At 46.7% G+C, this 22,380-nt stretch overlaps 1 protein-coding gene across 2 annotated transcripts in view; it reads right to left on the reverse strand.

Moving 5' to 3' along the window:
* Nucleotides 1-22,380, reverse strand: part of LHFPL4 (LHFPL tetraspan subfamily member 4) — a 74,504-nt gene that overhangs the window by 51,361 nt on the left and 763 nt on the right. The window lies entirely within an intron of this gene.

Genomic DNA, 22,380 nt, shown 5'->3' on the forward strand with positions numbered 1-22,380 from the left:
TGCAGAAACTGAAGCTTCTGAGTGGTCTAAGGGGTAGTCCCAAATACAGCACAAGGCACCATATAGGCCTCGTTACACAAAGACAGAGCAGGTCACGACTCTTGTCAATCATAGATGGAAAGCACCCCCTTGGCGACTGGTACTATTTGAAATCCAGATGTAGCTAGGGACCCAACTACCTCCTACGCTGAGGCCCTCAGTAATGAAAGGTGGGTGCAGATATTTCTTCCAGCCCACCAACATCCCCTCAGCCAGGTAGATCAACAGCATAATCTTTGGCTGAAGCTATGGAGCTGGAGCACTAAGTGCCTTTTGCATGCTTCCAGCACCACAGCCCATACCAGCTCAGTGTCTTCCCCGGGGGCTCGTGTGCATGCTGTACAGGAGGAGAGATGCAACAAGACCCTATGACACCAGCATGTGAGCCCTTGAGCACATCTCTATACCCCGGCCAGAGCCTGCATGCATGTCAGCAAGAGCTCATGACTGATGGTTCCAGTCAGCTGAGAAAGTCTAAAGGAATCAGCCAGGATGTGATCTTCATTGCCAGCAGAAAATCACAGACCAATGGGAGAAGCTGTTCCAGGCCCAAAACCTGCTTACGGAGATCTCACGCTCCACCCTATTTTTCCCTAAGGAAGAGAGATTTGGGGCAGGCAGTGACTGGCAAGGCTCTGTGTGGAAATGTTTTCTGGAGCAGTGCTAACAAGAGCTTCTTTCAGTTATGCTAACACCTAGCCCTTTTAGGAGAGGCATTGATGTTCTCCTCCAATAATGGACTTGCTGTCCCCCTGCTAGGCTCTCCCACGCAAAAAGGACATGGGTCCAATTCGCAGGTCACAACATGAAGGTCCCCAAATGCTTCCAGAGTTTGAGCAAGTGGTGCTGGCTGGAATTCATGCAGAGAAGATGCCATATGATGCATCTTCCCCCTTGAGCATACATTGCTGAACTGGCCAATTATCTGCAGTCTTGTTGGAATCAGGTTAAAATGAGTCACAAGGAAGTTTAGCCATTTTAATAACGTCTGTTAATTCTACAGCAAGTAATTGTTACTGAATTTCAGGACCTCTATGGAATGTCATTTGTGCAACTCTAAGATGGTGCATGCTACTTGTCCCTTAATCAAGGTCAAAGAGAGGAATCTCTGAAAGATGGATGCACCACTTTGCTGAGCTATTCAACCATCCCTCTCCTGTCAACACACAGATGCTAGAGGACTGTCCCAGCACCTATATATGAAGAAATTGCCCAGCCACCTACCACTGAGGAGTTGCAAAAAGCTATCACACAAATGAAGTCAAGTAAATCACCTGGCACAGGCACAATACCAGCTGAAATCTTTACACTTGCAGGCACCCAAACTGTCCCGTATCTACATGAAATCATTAAGGATAACTGGGAAGCTAAGGAAATTCCTCAGGACTTTAGAGATGTAATAATAGTTGCACCAAACACAAATAAAGGAAGCAAATCTGACTTTAGGAACTTCTGGGCATGTGTGACTGGGACAGCGGTGCACAGACAATCCAGGAAGTTTTTGGAAAGTGTAGGGGACAATTTCCTGGTGCAAGCGCTGGAGGAACCAACTAGGGGCAGAGCTCTTCTTGACCTGCTGCTCACAAACTGGGAAGAATTAGTAGGGGAAGCAAAAGTGGATGGGAACCTGGGAGGCAGTGACCATGAGATGGTCGAGTTCAGGATCCTGACACAAGGGAAAAAGGACAGCAGCAGAATACGGACCCTGGACTTCAGAAAAGCAGACTTTGACTCCCTCAGGGAACTGATGGGCAGGATCTCCTGGGAGAATAACATGAGGGGGAAAGGAGTCCAGGAGAGCTGGCTGTATTTTAAAGAACCCTTATTGAGGTTACAGGGACAAACCATCCCCATGTGTTGAAAGAATAGTAAATATGGCAGGCGACCAGCTTGGCTTAACAGTGAAATCCTTGCTGATCTTAAACACAAAAAAGAAGCTTACAAGGAGTGGAAGATTGGACAAATGAGCAGGGAAGAGTATAAAAATATTGCTCGGGCATGCAGGAGTGAAATCAGGAAGGCCAAATCACACCTGGAGGTGCAGCTAGCAAGAGATGTTAAGAGTAACAAGAAGGGTTTCTTCAGGTATGTTAGCAACAAGAAGAAAGTCAAGGAAAGTGTGGGCCCCTTACTGAATGAGGGAGGCAACCTAATGACAGAGGATGTGGGAAAAGCTAATGTACTCAATGCTTTTTTTGCCTCTGTCTTTATGAACAAGGTCAGCTCCCAGACTACTGCACTGGGCAGCACAGCATGGGGAGGAGGTGACCAGCCCTCTGTGGAGAAAGAAGTGGTTCGGGACTATTTAGAAAAGCTGGACATGCACAAGTCCATGGGGCCGAATGTGCTGCATCCGAGAGTGCTAAAGGAGTTGGCGGGTGGGATTGCAGAGCCATTGGCCATTATCTTTGAAAACTCATGGTGATCGGGGGAGGTCCTGGACAACTGGAAAAAGGCAAATGTAGTGCCCATCTTTAAAAAAGGGAAGAAGGAGGATCCTGGGAACTACAGGCGAGTCAGCCTCACCTCAGTCCCTGGAAAAATCATGGAGCAGGTCCTCAAGGAATCAATTCTGAAGCACTTAGAGGAGAAGAAAATGATAAGGAACAGTCAGCATGGATTCACCAAGGGCAAGTCATGCCTGACTAATCTAATTGCCTTCTATGACAAGATAATTGGCTCTGTGGATGAGGGGAAAGCAGTGGACGTGTTGTTCCTTGACTTTAGCAAAGCTTTTGACATGGTCTCCCACAGTATTCTTGCCAGCAAGTTAAAGAAGTATGGGCTGGATGAATGGATGATAAGGTGGACAGAAAGCTGGCTAGATTGTCGGGCTCAACGGGTAGTGATCAATGGCTCCATGTCTACTTGGCAGCCGGTATCAAGCGGAGTGCCCCAAGGGTCGGTCCTGGGGCCAGTTTTGTTCAATATCTTCATTAATGATCTGGAGGATGGTGTGGATTGCACCCTCAGCAAGTTTGCAGATGACACTAAACTGGGAGGAGAGGTAGATACGCTGAAGGGTAGGGATAGGATACAGAGGGCCCTAGACAAATTAGAGGATTGGGCCAAAAGAAATCTGATGAGGTTCAACAAGGACAAGTGCAGAGTCCTGCACTTAGGACAGAAGAATCCAATGCACTACTACAGACTAGGGACCGAGTGGCTAGGCAGCAGTTCTGCAGAAAAGGACCTAGGGGTGACAGTGGACGAGAAGCTGGATATGAGTCAGCAGTGTGCCCTTGTTGCCAAGAAGGCCAATGGCATTTTGGGATGTATAAGTAGGGGCATAGCGAGCAGATCGAGGGACGTGATCGTCCCCCTCTATTCGACATTGGTGAGGCCTCATCTGGAATACTGTGTCTAGTTTTGGGTCCCACACTACAAGAAGGATGTGGAAAAATTGGAAAATGTCCAGCGGAGGGCAACACAAATGATTAGGGGTCTGGAACACATGAGTTATGAGGAGAGGCTGAGGGAACTGGGATTGTTTAGTCTGCGGAAGAGAAGAATTAGGGGGGATTTGATAGCTGCTTTCAACTACCTGAAAGGGGGTTCCAAAGAGGATGGATCTAGACTGTTCTCAGTGGTAGCTGATGACAGAACAAGGAGTTATGGTCTCAAGTTGCAGTGGGGGAGGTTTAGGTTGGATATTAGGAAAAACTTTTTCACTAGGAGGGTGGTGAAACACTGCTATGGGTTACCTAGGAAGATGGTGGAATCTCCTTCCTTTTGAGATTTTTAAGGTCAGGCTTGACAAAGCCCTGGCTGGGATGATTTAGTTGGGGATTGGTCCTGCTTTGAGCAGGGGGTTGGACTAGATGACCTCCTGAGGTCCCTTCCAACCCTGATATTCTATGATTCTATGATCCCTTGGCAAAGGGTCCTCTGCTCCTGTTAACCTGCCAGGAGAAGGCAAGGTTGGCCTAGCCCAGAAGAGAGGGCTGGAGTGGCTGACAGGCTGGTGGTGTCAGGGCACTCTCAGTCCTGGGCGCCCCAAGAACTGTCACAGTGGCATTGGTGGCAGGATCTGTACCCTGTTTACTAGCTAACCAAAGACCATGCTCCCAGCACTTATAAACCAGTTACTGAGAGACTAAAGAGTGAGAAGGAAAGAAAAGGTTACAGTTTCTTGTTTTCTGTTTATTTCAGGTAAGGGACTAGAGTGCCAGAAAAGGCAGGATGAGCAGAGAAATACATGCTAAACCTACCAGAAAGCGATTAGAAGGGTTTTGTGCAGAACACTGCTTATTATCTGCAGGAAAAAATATGGATGAGTTAAAAACCTTCCTCATGGAATATGACAAGCAGCACGAAGGGCAGCCAAATTTCCTGAGGGTGCCTAAAGACTCAGGGAACCTGCCTGAGACCACCGCCAGTTTTGTCAACCCCAAAGCCAGGAGAGAGCTGTGCAAGCTGGACCTAGCGTGAAAAGAGCGTGTGTGAAAAGGCAGAGAATGGAGATGAAAAGAAAGAGGCAGGCAGGCAAAGACAGGGCTGGTGTAGCCCAGAGGAGAGGGCTGGAGTGGCTGACAGGCAGGTGGTGTTAGGGAGCCCACACTCCGTCACCACAGGCGAGACTCCCTCTGGCTGGAGGTAGGGGTAACAAGGGGACTCAGTCCCAGGTGCCCCAAGAACTGTCACAGTATCTCCCTGCTAGCTACAGGTGGCAAAAGCCTGGCCCATATTTCAATCAACTGGCTTGTCAAAACAGTATCAGAGAAGTTTCCAGCAGAGAGCGAGTGTGGATTTAGGTCAGATCAGAGCACCACAGGCATGATCTTTGTTCTGAGACAGATTCAGGAAAAGTGTATCGAACAATACATGGTCCTGTATGATGTCTTATTTCTCTAAAAAATGCATTTGACACTACGCAGAAATGGCCTCTGGAAAATTCTAGAAAAGTTTGGCTATCCCACCAAATCTGTTAGCCTCATACATCAACACCACGAAGACATGACTGCTCAATACTCTCAGATGGTGGCCTTTTATAAACCATTACCCATATCTAATGGGGTGAAACAAGGCTGTATGCTGGCACCAACACTGTTTGGTCTCTTCTTTGCAGTCAGTCTGAATTATGCAACAGGCAACCTTAAAAAGGGGGGGGCCTATGTAAGTTACAGGATTGATGGAAATCTCTTTGGTCTCCAAAGGCTTTCAGCAAAGACAAAGTTCTTGAGGAATTCATGTGTGAAGTCCTTTTTTAGATGATTGTGGTCTACTTAGTTATACTGAAAGTGATCTACAGCTTATCCTTGACAGGTTCTCAAAAGCAACTGAACAGTCTGAACTGACCATCAGCCTGGAAGAAACTGAAGTCCTCTTCCAACCAGCTTTGGAGCCAAACTCACTGCTGATGGTACAGAACCAAAGAGCATGTAAAGAGCTTGATACCTTGACAGTACTATCTCAAGTGACAGTTTCTGGAGTCAAGAAATATCATAGAATATGAAAGACAAGTCAGGCCTTCAGAAGATTTCACCATAGGATACTTAAGCTGCACACCAAACAGTCAACAAAACGGAAGATATGCAATGCAGCAGTGATCAGACCTTTTTACGTGGGTGTGAAACATGGACTGTTTACTGCAGACCCATTAAGCAACTTGGAAGAATTTCACATGTGCTGTCTCTGATCTGTTATAAATGTCCATTAGCAAGATAGTCTAAAACATTAACATCCTTAAAAGAGCAAAACTAACCACCATTTAAGCAATGATCATCTGTCCATTTTGCTGAGCTTTGATAGACAGATCGTGTTACCAGAACAGGCAATAATAGACTCTTGAAAAATGTTTTCTATGATGAGCTGAAACTCAGAAAGCACAGGAGGCTTGGTCAATGAAAACACTTTAAAGATACCCTTAACAGAATCTCACCTCTTGCAGCATAAATACTGGCAACTTCGATGACACAGCCGCAGACAGATCTGAATGGAGAACAACTATCAATAAGGGCTGTAAACACTTTGGGAAGGCAGATACACACACATTAAAAAAAAAAAAAAGATTGTAAAAATGGCTAGGCGTCATGCTAAGTCTTCAGTGGGAGCCCTGCATAAAACCCTAAGAACGGCCCTACTAGGTCAGACCAATGGCCTCAGTGCCCTATCTCTGACAGTGGCCAGTGCCAGATACTTCTGAGGGAATAAACAGAACAGGACAATTTATCGACCAATCCATCCCCTGTTGTCCAATCCCAGCTTCTGGCAGTCAGTGATTTAGGAACACCCAGAGCATGGGATTGGATCCCTGACCATCTTGGTCTAATAGCCATTGATAGACCTATCCTCCATAAACTTATCTAATTGTTTTTGAACCTAGTTATACTTCTGGCCTTCACAACATCCCCTGGCAATGAGTTCCACAGGTAGACTGTGTGTTGTATGAAGAAATGCTTCCTTTTGTTTATTTTAAACCTGCCGCCTATTAATTTCATTGGGTGACCCCAGTTTGTGTGTTATGGGTAAATGAAGGGGTAAATGACATTTCCCTATTCATTTTCTCCACACCATTCCTGATTTTGTCATATCTCCCCCTTGACATCTCTTTTCTAAACTGAACGGTCCCAGTTCTTTTAATCTCTCCTCCTACAGAAGCTGTTCCATACCCCTAATCATTTTTGTTGCCCTTCTCTGTACTTTTCCCAGTTCTAATATATCCTTTTTCGAGATGGGGCAACCAGAACTGCATGCAGTATTCAAGGTGTGGGTGTATCATGGATTTATTTAGTGGTATTATGATAATAAGACAGAAAATATCTATCCCTTTCCTAATGGCTCCTAACATTCTGTTAGCTTTTTAGATTGCTATTATACATTGAACAGGTGTATTTAGAGAACTATCCATGATTACTCCAAGATCTCTTTCTTGAGTGATAACAGCTAATTTAGACGCCATCATTTTGTATGTATAGTTGGGATTATGTTTTCCAATGTGCATTACTTTGCATTTATCAACATTGAATTTCATCTGTCATTTTGTTGCTCAGTCACTCAGTTTTGTGAGATCCCTTTGTAGCTTTAGTTAAGTCCAAAGCTGACTTCAATCTTGTGTAATTTAGTGTCATCTGCAAACTTTGCCACCTCACTGTTTGCCTCTTTTTCCAGATCATTTATGAATACATTGAACAGCACTATTCCCAGTACAGATCCTTGAGGGACATCACTATTTACCTCTCTCCCTTCTGAAAACTGACCATTTATTCCTACCCTTTGTTTCCTATCTTTTAACAGTTACTGATCCATGAAAGGACCTTCCCTCTTATCCCATGACTCCTTATTTTGCTTAAGAGCCTTTGGTGAGGGACTTTGTCAAAGGCTTTCTGAAAGTCCAAGTATACTATATCCACTGGACATCCTTGTCGACCTGCTCGCTGACTCCTGCCAAAGATTTCTAATAGATTGGTGAGGCATGGTTTCCCTTTATAAAAGCTGTGTTGACTCTTCCCTAACATATCATGTTCATCTATGTGCCTGATAATTCTGTTCTTTTACTGTAGTTTCAACCAGTTTGCCTGGTACTGAAGTTAGTCTTACTGGCCTGTAATTGCCAGGAATGCCCCTGGAGCCTTTTAAAAAAAACTGGTGTCACATTAGCTATGCGCCAGTCAGAGAATAGTACAGAGGGTGATTTCAGCAAATGGTTACATACTAGAGTTAGTAGTTTTGCAATTTCATATTTGAGTTTCTTTAGAACTCTGGGGTGATATCCGTTTGCAGTCTTGGTCCTCATGGCTCAGACTGTAGAGCTACCTGAGAACACATGTAATGTCAGTGTAGGATACGATGGACAGATGTATAGTCCCTCCAGGAAATAACTACAACCCCGCCCCTCTGTTCTCTGGCAAGATTACTTCCCTCTACAGGAATTGTGCATAAAATCCCATCTCCTAGAGACAGAAAGGAACTGATTTCCTGACATCATCCATAGCATCATTAGAAGCACAAACTCTGCAGCTTTCCCAATGTCCCCTGATGCAAGCTGCAGGTGTCCGGGATTCCCCCCTAGGATTCTTCCATTTTTATGGAATAATCTCCAGACTACTCCCTGGCCTCAGCATGTGCATAAACCCTCTCAGCTGGCCTCTACTTTCTGAGGGGCCATGCTGCTCTTGGACATGCCAGCAGCCAGGGAGGCTGCTGCTCCTGGGACCCAGATGAATTCTGAGAGCAGACAGGCAAAAGCATGAAACCAACAGAAATGTCTCTATGTTCTTTAAGTGGTGTGGTGTGAGTCACTAGGGTAGAGGGAGCAATTACAGATAAGAACTCTGCTGAGAATGATTTCTAGCATCAGTCTTTCCCCACAAAAGGTGCTGGGGAGATAACTAGTCTCTCCTGGTAACAAGGATGGGACATTGGTAAGACTGTTCTCTAACAAAATGATACAAGAACAAATGATAAATTAAAAAGAAACAAGTTCTCCCCAGGCACATGTGCCACATACAGGAGCTCTGAAGGAACATAAGAATGCATCAGCTGAGCCAGATTAAAATAAATTGTTAGATTGGAGGGTAGCAAATATTGCATCTCTGTTTAAAAATGGTATTAAAGGTGATCAGGGAATTACAGACCAGTGAGTCATAGATCTGTACCTGGTAAATTGACTGAAATGATAATCAAATGGAATAATAAACCTAGAAGATTATGGTACAATAGGGTCTAACCAGCCAGGATTCTGCAAAGGAAAATGGTATCTTACTATTCTACCAGAATTCTTTGAACATATCAGTGATGATCTTTGAGGCAGGACCTGTCACTCACTGTGTGGCTGTGTAGTGCCCAGGACAACTGGGCACAAATTGCAGTTGAAGCCTTCCGCCACTATAGTTAATGGGAAATATAAATAACAAAGGAGAATTGCTCAGCGTAACTGATTTAGACTTTGGTAAGGTCCCTCAGGAGAGGGTCTTATGGAAATTAAGCAGCAATGGAGTGAGAGGTAAAGTTCTGTCATGGATCAGAAACTGCCTAAGAGACAGAAAATGCAGCAAGCGTAAATGGTCAATTTGCATCCTAGCAAAAGGCTCTGTACTAGGACTGGTGTTTATGGTATTGTTTAGTGATTTAGAAATGGAGGTGAGCAGGGAAGTGGCAACCGTTGCAGATGACACTGTGACAATCAGTGTCCAGACAACCCTAAGGGAGGACAAGGGGTCTGAACCCCAAAGAGTAAGCAATTGAATCAAGTGGTATATACAATGTTATTGTGTATACAAATATGTTGAGTAAGGTCTTTTATGAAAGATGATAGTGTTCTGAATTTGATGGTCTTTGATATATAGACAGATACATATAGATATACACACACAGAGGATGGCTATGAATTATGTATTTATATGGAATAGTATGTTCATGACCAGTGCTATGACTTCAAGTATACCTCACAGCATGGAGGGGTTCCTCCCAAGCCAGGTGTTTACACGAAACTAACTTCACATACCCATCCATTGTCCAGCCAGGAAAAGACAATGGTGGACCATTAGAGTTAATGGGAAAACACTGAAGGACAACAGAAACGGAAGGCCAGCATCTCAATGGGCTGCTGTCTGTGAAACACTAGATACCCATCTAGGACAGAGGGCATGCTGCAAAACTGTTTAGAGTCGATAGGTAATTTGGAAAAGGAAATTTGGCTAATATAGAAGTGTAAAGCCTGAGGTTGTCTTGGTTTATTTTCTGTGTAACCAGTGGGTGTTTGCTTTTCCTTATCAGTTCATCTCTGAATCGATGATTTTTCTATTACATGAACTGTGTTTATCTATACCCCAATCAAGTCTCTGTTTTCCAAACAGTGTGAAGGGTATATCCCAAAGTGAACAGATAAACTGGGGGGGCTGTTTTCACACTTTTGAGAAGGTGATGACACAGTCCCAGTGTCTGATAGTTAAGAACTGAGGTAGACGTATTTGGGGATCATCCAGACTGGAACAGGTGTTGGTGTCACCAGGCAAGGCATAACGACGCTAGTGGAAGCCAAGGTGAGACTTTTGTGCTTCTAGGCTGGCTACTGGAGTCAGGGCTCTGAGCCATAGCAGCACAGCATTAAGGCACCCAAGGTTACAGGGCAGGTGGTGACCGACCCCTTTATTGGTCTGGATGATCCCAAAATTGTCATAGTCACAAAATTATTTAAATTAGTTAAGATAGTGAAGACTGAAAGGAGCCTTTAAGGGATTAACCCAACAAGGGGAATGGAGAACTTGATGGCAGATTAAAGTCTCCATGTGCAGCTGCAGTGAACAAGGGCCTAGGTGTGTTCGTGATGAATCAATGGAAGCTCTGCTCCGTGTGCAGCCGCAGTGAACAAGCTAACAGACAGGTGGGATACGCAAGGATGAAAAAGCCTCCTCTGGGATGCTGTGATCAGTGCTAGTCCCCACGTCTCCGCCAGAACGCAGCAGGAATCAAGGGGCTTGGGCAGAGGCAACGCGAATGGTCTGGGGCTGGAAAGCCCCCAGGCAGAGAGCCTGAAACACTTGGGCCTGTCTCCATTAGAGAAGAGACAAGGGGGGAGCGGATTAAGGTGGCCTGGAGAATGAATGGGCTAGAAAAGGCAGAGTGGGCACTGCCGTTCTCCCTCTGTCCTGACTGAAGAACCGGGGCGTTTCAGGACACTGACAGGTAGCACGTTTAAAACTGAGAAAAGAAACACTTTTTCACACAATGTGCAATGGAGATGAAATAACATTCTGTTCCAATTTTGACCTTTTTAAAAATGTTTCTCCAATCAAATTAACAATGGATTTCATTTTGAAAGCTCATTCTGAAATATTACCTGCTGAGAGTGTTGAAATGGGACATTTCAGCATTATCATAACGCTTCCTTTCGAGAAGAGGGGGCTAATTGATCAAATTAATGAACACGACTTTTTTGTCAAAGAACTGTAACAAAACCCTTCCAAGCAGCTCTGGTATCGAGCTCTTGGAGAGGACTAGGGCCTGGGTTGGGTGTGGAACAGCTGGGTTAGGTGTAAATTATGGCTGTTTTAAAGCTGTGTGTTTTCTATAGGCACTCTTGTTGCAGAGTGCTCTCCATGCATGCTGCTCAGGAAATGCGCCCCGGCTCTTGTCCCCCTCACTGCCCAGCCTTGAGCCCCTTCTCCCCTGCTTCAGTGGTGTGGTTGAATGTGGGATCGTTAAAGCATGTACTTGACATACATTCAGAAAGATCTCAGGATCCCAGCCACAGGATGCAGGGGAGCCTCCTGAACCAGATGACTGCTCCACCCCACCTTGCCCCTCTCAGCCTGACCACGAGAGGCTGCCCAGTCTGCTCTGCTGCCTGCTTAATGGAGCAATGTTCACAAGAAAGGCTCCCATGTGCAGCCCTTGAAATGCACATGGCTTCCCAGTGTAATTAAGAGGCACCCCTAGGGAGGATTGTTGCTGTCTTTGAAGGAGTGACAGGGCTGTCCTTAGGGCGTGGGAGGCCCTGCTGGTACCAAAGACTAACAGTTGTTCTGCGATCTTTAGGTTAACGCTCTCCAGTGCATGACAGCAAAGGGTGGCCAAGCCCCCAAGTGCCATCACTGGCTGTTATGTACCGGTTGGTCAGTGCTTTGCCTCTGCAGTGAGCCAGGGAGCGCTCAGGATTCCTTGGTTAATATATGCCCTTGGAATCAGAAGGACTAAGTGTTTTGCGCCATTGGAAGCATTTGTTTTTAACTGTGACTGTCTAAGGGGATGACACTCTGCATGTGAACTACAAAAAGGCAGGCCCTTGATGTGTCTGTTTAGGCAGCTGTTCAGTCTCCCACCCTCAGTCCAGACTTGAGGACCAAGTCCCCTCTCTACCACGCTGGCTGGCAGCTCTCCCATTGCTCCTTGGGATCCCTGTAGAAATGGCACTGGGGTGTATTCCTGTGCAGAGGGGATCCCTTCTGAGTGTTGTAGATAATTTGTGAGCCTTTTGTTGGGCCAGGCTATAAATAAATACTGCCTTTTAAACTCAAAATCTTCAACAATAGCTTCTACCTCCTGACATAAACATCACCGATTCAGGAAATAACACCTTCCACCCTCCTCTGCTCTGCCAGCACTCCAGCCAGAGCCCCCGAGAAAAGGCACGTGCTATTTCTGTATCTCCTGATGAAAGCAGCAGCAGAAATGCACAGGAGGGGGCTGCTGGAGGATTTTCTGCTGAGCTAGTATGTCCAACTGTGTCTAGCATTGGTGTTTTTTGCCAGCACCTGTGTGCAAGTAACCAGTTCCCTGTCTGTTCTTCACAAAGATAGACACACAAACATATAATGGCCTCTAACACTGTTGCCAGCTCTTCTTTTCCCCTGGCATCTAGTGAGTGCCAACCTTCTAGTGTGTGTTAGCACCACAGTGAGCTCTGCACAAAGATTCTTACTCCAGCTTCCATCCATTTTCCCACTCCCATTCTATCAGCTTGGCCTGGCTCAGTATGCAAGATGAGTTAACCTGATTCCTTTGGAATGCAGCGGTACAGAGGGCACCTGACCTTCCCTAAGTTCCTTGGTGTAAACTTGTAATGAAGCAATAATTTGCATAGACATACTCTTAGAGCCCATGGGATGGGGGAGGGAGGGGAGCCTCTGGCTCCTCTTTGGTGCCACCTGGAGGCAGTGGTAAAAAAATCCTGTCCTTGGAGAGGGCTGAAGCACTCTGGAGCCCTGCAGCAGGAACAAGCCAGCCCCGGAGGCAAGGTGGGGTTCCTGGGGCTTTGTTTGGACTCTCCTTTCCCACAAAACGAGGTACCTTTTCCTGGGTTTGACCAGAAGATTGGACCCCAAATCACCTCACTACACCCGCCCAGGAAGGCTCTCGTCAGGGAGGAAACTGAGCCTGCAACTGCATATCCACGCCGGGGAGATGTAAGTGATTGTTCCATGCCTGTTTGCCTTAAGAGGCATTCCAGCATAAATGCATACTCTAGCTCTGAGGCTCTGGGAAGTGGATCTGGTCCCTTTGGGTGCAGAAATACCAGTCATTTAAGCAGCGGCTTTCAAAGCTGCAAAAAAGAACTGCTGTGGGGGTGAATCCTTCCAAAAGGTTCCTTTTCACAGGTACAGAGGAAGCTGTCCCCCCCCCATCCTCCGCCAGCACCCGTGCCTCATGGAGGGTTTCATTCTGGCAATGCAGTGATATTGCCTTGGTGTAGCTTGGCTAGTGGCCGATACTACTCAGTGGCCGTGTCTCAGTGTTTGACAATAGATGATACCCATTTGCTTTCTGGAGGGGAGGGCCTGTCTGAGAGATGTCAGTGCAGCCTGGGAAAGTGGGTTATGGCCTCGTTGAGGAGGGGGAACCTCTGGCACTCAGTTTGCTCCTGCTTTTGGGGGAACATAAGGCCCCCATGGTTCCCCCAGGACAGGGGTTGCCCCTGGGATGCAGTACGCTGCTCATCCCCTTGACAGCAGGGTCAAATGAACAGCATGGAGCAGTCACAGGGCTGTTGTGTGAGCAATTGCCCACTCTAGCTTGGCAGCTAAGGCAGTCCTTGAGTGTGCTTCCTCTGCTTTGTTTGGCCCAGCAAGGGGGTGTAACCCCTTAGCTGCCCAGCTGGACATATGCCTCCCAGCACAGCTTCTTGAACACTAAAACATGATGAGACTAATATAATTAACTCCAAAGTGCAACAGGTAAGGCCAATGAAATGGCCAATGAAATGACCCTGTACAAACAAGACTGACCCGTATTTCTCAGACTTCCCATCTGGTGTCATCTAGGGCCTGCAGACTATGGCAGACAGAAGGTAGACTGCTAGGAAGGAGGACTAATGGGGGCTCAGATGTGGGCTCTAATTTTTTTGTCCACACTGAATCATGGGGACAAGCAGTAGAACGTAGACGTCTGCCTAGCTGGCTGCATCTGCTGCCTTCTGCCCACAATTGATTGTGAGCACAAAATCAGAGGCCTGCTTGAGGCCCTTTTGAAAATGGAGCTATCGAGTGATGCTGCTGATGTTCTATTGCCCATATGTGTCTGGAAGACTGGCTAAGGAACATTCTGCTACTTCAGCATTCAGAAGTGGCTCTATGGATTAGCGCAACGAACCCAACAGACAGTAGGAGATGCATGTTGTCAACTTGTCGTGGACTTTGGCGATTGCCACACAGTCATGATGGAGCTAGATTCCAATGGTAAGTCTGGGGGCTAAAGCCCATGAGGCTGGTTTGAAGTATCATTTGCTCTTAAACATTAGTATCAAATACCAGGAGACAATTGTTATTTCAAACAACAAATTTCCTTCACAAAAGAATAAAATTTTAAATTTTCCAACTCTGTTTCTGGGAGGAAGACGGGAATGCTCAAGGCCTGTTGATCGCCTATTGTTCCTGTAATGCTGCTATGGCTTCCGGGTACAAGAAATTCCTGTTCTGTGATCCTTGGGTGTCACCAATGTGCCAGGGCATCTTATGAGCCTTTCTAAGTGTCCCCAACTCCACTGGTCACAGGGGAGGTGGTCAATATGTAGACTCTGGAGGTAAGACATTGAAAATATCAATCCAGCTATCTTAGTCCCCTTTTCCGTCTGCTGCGTATAAGCACCTTCCCTCTCTGTCCTTCTGCCAGTCAAATGGCCTGGTGGCTCCCTCCACACCAGATGCAGTTGAGGCCAAACTACTTGCAGCCTAACTCAGGTTGTCTGGCCTCCATTCTACCCCTTTAGGAACTTCCTCTGTTGTTAGTAGTTATGTATCCAGATGATAGTAGTGCCCATAACGGGCCAGTTACTTCCCAAACAGATAAGTCCCTTCCCAGAGAGCTCACAGGTTAAGGTGACAAGCAACACATGAAGGGTGGGGAAGAGGAGTAAAACATGCACCCTATTTCTTTTCAAATAAGTATCAGTTCTGTTCCACAGATCTTTCTATTCACACAGCTGGGAAGGAACGGCAGCCTCTGTTGCCAGATGTGGTGTTGTGGGGCAATATAGGACACTGTCACTCATACAACTGTTGTAGCTGGTTTTATAACAGCGAAGGATTTAGCAAAATCTCCAGTTCTGTGTTACTGGGATTGTGAGCAGGGCAGATGGCTGGGTTTCTGTTTGTGATGAAGTAAAGTCTTTCCTCTTAATTAGATCCAGTTTCCTCCTAGGGGGCAGTGGTTTTTGAGCTGGGCTTTCTGTGACGCCTTAATTAAACCCTTTCCTGATTACTGTCCAGTAATCAGACACTGGAGGTTTAACCCTTTTGCTAAAAGAGGCGCTGTCTCCTGGATTCAGACTATTCTCTCTCTCAATATGTCCCCCTACCCCCACCCACTTTGTGACCTAGGTTTCCTCCGCTGTGTCTGAAGCAAATGTCAAATCACTCACAGATTGCACCCATGTGTTTCCCAGGATTAATGTAACAAGCTGGAATCCCTAGTTATGCAGCTTCCCAGTCAGAAATGCATCTTCAAGGAGATCAGAATAAACTTATGTGAAACTCTGTCATTGGTACTAGAAGAACATAAGAATGGCCATACCATAGTGTCTGTTACCAAATGCTTCTGAGGGAGTGAACAGTACAGGGCAATTTATTGAATGATCCAGCCCTTGGTGTCCAGTTCTAGCTTCTGGCAATAAGGCTTAGAGACACCCAGAGCATGGGGTTGCATGCCTGATCATCTTGGCTGATAGCCATTGATGGACCCATCCTCCAAGAACGTATCTTGGTTTTTTCTGAAAAGCCAGTTATATTTTTGGCCTTCACAACATCTCCTGGCAAAGGGTTCCACAGGTTGACTGTGCGTGTGTGAAAAAGTACTTCCTTTTGTTTATTTTAAACCTGCCGCCTATTAATTTCATTGGGTGACCCCTGGCTTGTGTGTTATGGGAAGGGATAAATAACACTTCATTATTCACTTTCTCCACACCAGTCATGATTTTATAGACCTCTCTCATATCTCCCCTTAGTTGTCTCTTTTCTGAGCTAAAAAGTCCCAGTCTTATTAATCTCTCCATCTATGGATGCTGTTCCATACCTCTGATCATTTTTGTTGCCTTTCTTTGTATTTTTTCTAATTCTAATATAACTTTTTTGAGATGGGGCGACCAGAGTTGCATGGAGATTCAAGGTGTGGGCGTACTATTGATTTATATAGTGGCATTTTCCATCTTATTCTCTGTCCCTTTCCTAATGGTTCCTAACATTCTGTTAGTTATTTTGACTGCTGCTGAAAATTGAGTGGATGTTTTCAGAGAACTCTCCACAATGACTCCAAGAGCTCTCTCTCTCAAATGGTAACAGCTAATTCAGACCCCATTGTATGTAGCGTTGGGATTATGTTTTCCAGTGTGTATTACTTTGCATTTATCAACATTGAATTTCATCTGCCATTTTGTTGCCCAGTCACCTGGTTGTGAGATCCCTTTGTAACTCTTCACAGTCAGCTTTGGACTTGACTATCTTGAGCAATTTAGTGTCATCTGCACATTTTGCTACCTCATAGTTTACCCCTTTTTCCAGATCATTTATGAATATGTTGAACAGCACTGGTCCCAGTACAGACCCCATGGGGACACTACTATTTACCTGTCTCCATTCTGAAAACTGACCATGTATTCCTGCCCTTTGTTTCCTATCTTTTAACTAGTTATTGATCCATGAGAGGACTCTTATCCCATGACTCCTTACTTTGCTTAAGAATTTTTGGTGAGGGACTTTGTCAAAGGCTTTCTGAAAGTCCAAGTACACTATATTCATCCACACATTTGTTGATGCCCTCAAAGAATTCTGATAGATTGGTGGGGCATAATTTCCCTTTACAAAAGATGGGTTGACTCTTCCCCAACAAATCGTGTTCATCTATGTGCCTAATCATTCTGTTCTTTACTATAGTTTCAACTAGGTTGCCTGGTACTGAAGCTAGGCTGACTGGCCTGTAATTGCCGGGATCGCTTCTGGAGCCTTTTTTTAAAAATCAGTGTCACATTAGCTATCGACCAATCATCTGGTACAGAGGCTGATTTAAGTGATGAGTTACACACCACAGTTAGTATTTCCTTGATTTCATATGAGTTCCTTCAGAATTTATGAGTGAATACCATCTGGTCCTGGAGACTTCTTACAGTTTAATTTTATCAATTTGTTTTAAAACTTCTTCTATGGACACCTTAGTCCAGGATAGTTCCTCAGCTTTGTCACCTAAAAGGAATGGCTCAGGTGTGGGAATCTCCCTCTCATCCTCTGCAGTGAAGCCCGATGCAAAGAATTAATTTAGCGTCTGTGCAATGGCCTTGTCTTCCTTGAATACTCCTTGCGCACCTCAATCATCCTGTGGGCCCACAGACTGGCAAGCTTCCTGCTTCTGATGTACTTAAAAACATTTTTTTTGCTGTTAGCTTTTGAGTCTTTTGCTCGTTGCTCTTCAAATTCTTTTTTGACCTGCCTAATTATACTTTTACACTTGACTTGCCAGAGTTTATGCGCCTTTCTACTTTCCTTAGTAGGGTTTCACTTCAAATTTTTAAAAGATGTCTTTTTGTCTCTAACTGCCTCTTTTACTTTGTTTAGCCATGGTGATGTTTTGGGGGGTTTCTTTGGTCCTCTTACTGGTTGGTTATTTATTTATTTATTTATTTGATACATTTAGTTGGAGCCTTTATTATTATATTTTTTTTAAACTTCCATGCAGCTTGCAGGCATTTCACTCTTGTGACTGTTCCTTTTAATTTCCATTTAACTAGCCTCCTCATTTTTGTATAGGTCCCCTTTTTGAAGTTAAATGGTACTGTGGTGGGATTCTTTGGTATTTTTCCCCCTAAAAGGATGTTAAATTTAATTACATTATGGTCGCTATTACTGAGCAGTTCAGCTACATTCACCTCTTGAACCAGGTCCTGTTTACCACTTAGGACTAAATCAAGAATTGCCTCTCCCCTTGTGGGTTCCAGGACAAGCTGCTCCAAGAAGCAGTCATTAATGGTGTCTAGAAATTTTATCTCTGCCTCCTATCCTGAGCTGACATGTACCCAATCAAAATGGAGATAGCTGAAATCCCCCAATATTATTGGGCTTTCTGTTTTTGAAGCCTCTCTAATCTCCCTGACCATTTCACAGTCACCAGCACCATCCTGGTCAGGTGGCTGGCAGTATATTCCTACTGCTCTACTCTTATTATTTAAGCATGGGATTTCTACCCATAGAGATTCTATGGTGTAGTTTGATTCATTTAATATTTTTATTATATTTGACACTTTCTTTCACATATGGTGCCACTCCCCCAAAAGTCCAACCTACTCTGTTATTCCTACATATTTGGCATGCTGGTATTACCGTGTCCCATTGATTATCATTGTTCCACCAAGTTTCTGTGATGCCTGTTATATCAGTATCCTCATTTAACACCAAGCACTCAAATTCACCCATCTTATTATTTAAACTTCTTGCATTTATATAGAAGTACTTATAAAATGTGTCAATATTCAGTTGTCTGCCTTCATGTGATATAATCAATTGGACTTTTTTTCATTTGACTTACTCTTCAGCTCTTACCTGCACGTCTAGCCCATCTATCCTCTTCTCTTTACTAGAATATAGAATATTCCCTCCCCTTAGGGGTCCAATCCATGTGCTCCTTTGCACCTGTTGGCTTTCCCTCAGGCCTTAGTTTAAATACTCCTCTATGACCTTCTTAATTTTACATTCCAGCAATTTGGTTCTGTTTTGGTTTAGGTGGAGCCTATCCTTCATGTCTATCCTTCATCCTCCACTCCCAAAAGGTTCCTCAGTTCCTAATAAAATTAAACCCCTCCTCCAAACACCATTGTCTCATCCACTCATTAAGACCCTGCAGTTCTGCCTGTCTAACTGGCCCTGAGCATGGAACTGGAAGCATTTCAGAGAATGCTACCATGGAGGTCCTGGACTTCAATCTTTTACCTAGCAGCCAAAACTTGGCCTCCAGGATTTCTCTCCTACCTATCCCTATGTCCATCCCTATGTATCACAACCACTGGCTGCACATAAGTCTGTCTAGTTGTCTCCAGAGGTCCACAACCTTCACACCCAGCAGGCAATTCACCATGCGCTTCTCCTGGTCATCACAAACCCAACTACCTAGATTTCTAATAATCAAATTCCCCATTACTATTACCTGTCTCTTCATAATAACAGTGATCCCCCCCCCACCCCAGAGAACTACTATGATATCATCTGTAAGGAGGGTCCAAACTACGGGATCATTTTTCTCCACTCCAGCTTGATGTTCTCCTTCTCTGAGACTCTCCTCCTCTTCAACAGCACAGAGGCTGCCAGACTGGGGTGGGACTACTCTGCTGTGTCCTGGAAAGTCTTGCCTGTGTACCTGTCTCCCTTCCTCAGCTCCTCCAGCTCAGTCACTCTGGTCTCCAGAGGCTGAGTACCGGCTCTGAGGGCCATGAACTGCTTGCATCGAATGCACACACAAGCCCCCTGCCCACAGGGTAGGTACTTAGCCAGGCTGCAGTCAGTGCAATGAACTGGCTAGCCCCCACTCTGTTGCCGGGCTTCTGCACACCTGATTTGTACTCTTCCAGGTTTTCTTTCTTTCTTTGTTCTTGGGGTGGGTTGTGGGGGGTTTTTTGATGGGGGAGAGGGTTTGCCTAAGTTTGGAGACTGTTTATTTGGTGTATCTGGCTCTCACACTCCCTCTCTAAACTCTCTCACAACACTCCCCTGTGTGGACTCCTGCTCACTAGCTCCAGTCCATGAGTGAATTTGAAAACCAGGTAGGAAATGAGAGCGGGCCGTCTTCTCCCTTCTCGCTGCTTTCACCTGCCTACCGCCCCTTTGCCAGTGAGACTGTACAGCCTTCAGCCTCACTGCCTGCTGTGGCCTGGGAAAGGTGTGGCTTCCTTCAGCTCAGTATCTCTAGCCTTAAATGCTACTTTAAATGCTACTTTACTCATGCACATCATCATCTCCTCTACTGCCCCACCCCCAACACAACTCCTCCATTTATCTCCACTGTCCATAACACTGTGTCTATCAGCCAAGGCCCTGATTTCTCCTCCTCCTTCTCCAGCCCATGTCCATAACTCTGCTTAGTGCAACCTTCACACGCTCCATGGGCTTCACTGCCTCAGTTCACTCTCCATGCTTACATGATCTCCACCTGGACTACTGCGCTTCCCACATCTAGAGCTGCCTTCACTCCAGCATGTGGCAGCTGCCAAGACACCCCAGCTGAACCTTATGTCACTGTCTCCTCACCCACTTCAGGATCTAGCTCTAGCTCATCTGCCTTGGTTTTAAAAATAGCCCAGAGTCCAGACTAACTCCCAGACCTTGTCTCACTCCTCCCTTCCCTCCTCTGTCTGCTTACCTAACACTGACCTGTACGCTGAGGGGGCTATGAGCCTTTGCTATGGGGCTCTGCCATCTGAACCAATCTTCCTTGTGGCTCCTTCCTCTCCTCTCAAAGCCACCGTGAGAAATCCCTCTCCTCCTCTGCCAGCAGCCCCTAACTCCCTGGTCCAGGGCTCGTTTTAGTTAGCTGTCTGAAAGATGCTCCACCTGACTTTTAGGAAAGCTACGCCAGCCCAGGAAGGTCTCTTGTAAAATAGTCCATTTCCAAAAGCCCAGCTGCTCCCCCTGCCCCCGTGTTCTGATCGACTGTAACAGTAACTGCACCAGCCAGCCACCTCGCTTCCTGGATTCCATTTGCATTGGGTGCTGTGAACTACACGTACCGTACAGCAGTGGGGCCTGGATGCGTAGAGCAATTTGTAAACAGAACTGGCATCAAATAATGGCCTTCGACTCCAGACTGTTTGCAATGAGGCAGAGCTGCTCCCCCAATTCACTGAACAGAGTTTAAAGGTACCAAGAGCGTGAATACACCGTAGCGCACTGCCTCAGAAGCCTGGGCTGAGACAAACTCTTGCAGTGAAAACCTGAGGGTTTAGCCAGACCTGCTCTCAAAATATGTTCCGAATGTAACGCATTCATTCCCCGCCCCCCCACCCCCTGGATTCCTGTATCCTGCCCTTCCTGGGACTGATGATTGAGACCTTCAAAGCAGAGGCTCTCACTCATGCAGAATGCATCTGGTTGCCTCCCCCAGGGCCAAGGCCAGCACCAGCCCATGCCCCTGTGCCCTGTTTCCTTCTCTGCCCCCAGGCTGCTTCTGCTGCCACTTTAAGGACTTGAGCCTGGTTTTCAAACCCATTAATGGATCAGCCCTAGCATTTCCAGCCATGCCCTACCACTGCAGCTTCACTCAGAAAGCCAGGCTCCAGGGTGGAGAGCAGAACCAGGCCTGCTGGGTGCATTGACTTGAGCTTCCTGTCAGGGCTAGACTGCATCCGTCTGACAAGCCAGAGGCTGCAGCAGGACCCTCCTCAGCCTGGTGGGCAGGTGGGCGGGCAGATGGCCAAGCAGAGCCTCCCACCCTGGAGGGGAGAGAGCAGAGGCTGAGCCCACAGGGCCCCCATGCAGCTGGAGGGCCTGGAACCATGGAACAGGGATTTATTCAGGTCTGAAATCAGTGGTCCAAATTCCTCTTTTTGTGTCAGCTTTTACTTAGCCTCTGCTGGGTCGAGAGGAGGGAAGCTATCTGCCCAGGCCCCTGCTGGGTGGAGATGGGCTGTCTCACCAGGGCCTGGCTCCCTGCAGAGTCTGAGTGGGTTGTCTTGGCAGGGCCTGGCCCCTGAAGGGTGGGAGTTGGGGTGGGTTGTCTCACCAGTGCCCAGACCCCTGCAAGGTCAGGGTGGGGTTGGGCTGTCTCTCCAGGGTCTGGCCCCTGCAGGGTCACCTCTGACTGGCGCTTGGGTCACCATTCATTGCTGTAGAAATGTATCGATCCCGTATCCTTGCCTTGGGTAGGGGACAGGGACTGCAGGAAGGGGCCCCCTGTGCACAGTGGCTGGGGGCAAGGCCTGGTGTCTGGCAGCAGGGAGGGTGGGCCCAGGATGTGGGAGGGAGCACCTGCGCCCATCCCGCACTGTGTCCTTCCCACCTTGGGGGCTGAGTGCCATGTCAGGAGCCAGAACCTCCCACCGTGTGCTGGGCCCCCTGTGCACCCAGCCTTCGGGCCCAGCTGGCCTGGCTCTCCACCACCCCTGCTGGGATGCCAAGGTCCAAGCTGGGGGAGCCGGGCAGGCCCCTGTCTGCCGCCGGAGCCATAGGCAGCAAGGCTGGCTCCCCATCCGGCTGCACCCCGGGCAGCTGCAGGGCGCCTGGCCCCGCGGATGGCGGGTCCAATCCCCATGCCTGAGCCCAGCCACTCGGCTGCGACTCAGACTCTGGGCAACCTGGGCAGGTGACTCTCAAACTAGTTAGCTCGGAGCTCCGGGCCGGACCCCTGGAACAGACCAGACTGCCCGGCTGAAATGGCAGCTGGATCTGGGTGTGCACAGGGCACCCCGTTACACCGAAAGCAGCCCTTGCTCCGAGG

Source organism: Caretta caretta, chromosome 7 (genome assembly GCF_965140235.1).
Source record: "Caretta caretta isolate rCarCar2 chromosome 7, rCarCar1.hap1, whole genome shotgun sequence".
NCBI classification, from domain to species: domain Eukaryota; kingdom Metazoa; phylum Chordata; order Testudines; family Cheloniidae; genus Caretta; species Caretta caretta.